The sequence below is a fragment of the Rhincodon typus genome, unplaced genomic scaffold (genome assembly GCF_021869965.1).
Source record: "Rhincodon typus isolate 14 unplaced genomic scaffold, sRhiTyp1.1 hic_rhity00005451, whole genome shotgun sequence".
Lineage (NCBI taxonomy): Eukaryota > Metazoa > Chordata > Chondrichthyes > Orectolobiformes > Rhincodontidae > Rhincodon > Rhincodon typus.
The window spans coordinates 2,334-4,095 of record NW_025971089.1 but is presented as its reverse complement, the minus strand read 5'-3'; positions in this window follow the sequence as shown (position 1 = coordinate 4,095).

Here is a 1,762-nt window from a genome sequence, read left to right as displayed (position 1 = left end):
AACAAACAGATCATGCTGTAAGATAGTTTCAACAGCCATACCTCAGCAAGATGTTAAGTACAGAAATGGGAAGAAACTACTCACCGAGATGACAAAAGTGGATGAAACATGTTTATATGAAGTTTATCAGTAACTGAGAAGGACAGAATTAATCCTTTAATGAATAATTCTCCCTCTCTCACTCACCCACACTGCCTGAAGGTGCATGTTACAACATGCAACAACCAAATTGTTCTGTATACGCTGCAAATCATAGAAAATGATACATTCAAAATGATCTCCACTAACAACCTCAAGTTATCGAGTTCCTTCAGCCCCTTGGGTCTGTACCAATCAAAAAAACAGCTAACAACATTAATCCCAACCAGCCAGCATTCTATTTCCATGAATGTATCGAGGCTGCAGAGGAACTGTTATGCTCATCCTTGTCATAAAATTATTCTCCGTGTAAAAACCAAAAGAACTGCAGATGCTGTAAATCAGGAACAAAAACAAAGTGCTGGAAAAGATCAGGTCTGGCAGCATCTGTGAAGGAGAAAACAGAGTTAACGTTTCGGGTCCGGTGACCCTTCCTCAGAACCGGACCCGAAACGTTAACTCTGTTTTCTCCTTCACAGATGCTGCCAGACCTGCTGAGCTTTTCCAGTACTTTGTTTTTGTTCATTATTCTCCATTTCTTCACATTACAGGAGTTAACATTTCTTTCTTTGTTTTTTCTTCAGTCCAGCAAGAAACATTGTGTATCTCTTTCAAAATTTTTTTCAAATTTCTACAAAGGGCTTGATGTTCCTGTCGACCTTCCCTAGAGCACAATCATGTTAGTTTCCAAGTTCTCCTCTGTTGGATGCCAGTGATCAAAATTTGGAATACACATTCAGACCAGACACTGACCAATCTAGAATATAGATATGATCAGAGAATGACAAAGGGAGAAGTGCATCAATCCTCACTTACAGGTCCTGACACCAATGGCATTAGATAAAGACTCATTCATGTTGAGCAGCAGAGATTAGAAAATTCGAACGAACTCCAGCAACTTCTAAAAGTGACATGTTCATTTTAAAATGATACTCCTGCACTGTGAAATACAATGACAAATAATGAGGAGCAGATTGACATTTCATGCCAGAGACTGAATAAATTCCAAGTTCACTATCAGCCCGGTACTGATGAAAACTCACTTGACCCATGCTGATGCTCTGGTCGAGAGACTGACTCTTGCAGAAGCACATCCACGCTTTCTCAATATATGAAAAACTGATTTACAGTACATTAATCACACCTCATGAAGAGTATCAGATCATGGCATGCAGAGCTAGAAACACAAGGAGACCTACAGAAACAGTCAGTGTGACATGGATCAGTACCAGTCTTTAAAGTTATACGGACCAGAAGCATGCAAGAAAACTCGCTCATAGTCAGTCATTGAATGATGAAAGGAAAATAATGAAATTTAGCTTTACACAGATTTCCAGATATGGACAAATGTAAATTGACTCTCAAACTCACCGAACACACAGAGAAGAGGTTAGTGTTAGATGTCTGTTTGTTACAGTGTTGAGCAGTGACTGACAAAGTCTACTGTGCACTCAAATTAAAAAAAAAACTGAGATTGAATGCAATGAAATTAAGCCTCATGGTAAGGACAAATGTCAATGCAAAATTACTCCCTCAATCACACAGGGTCAGTGAATATCTACAGAGTTTATGCTACGTTCAGACACAAAACCACAAATGAACATGGAAGGAGAATGAAATCCAT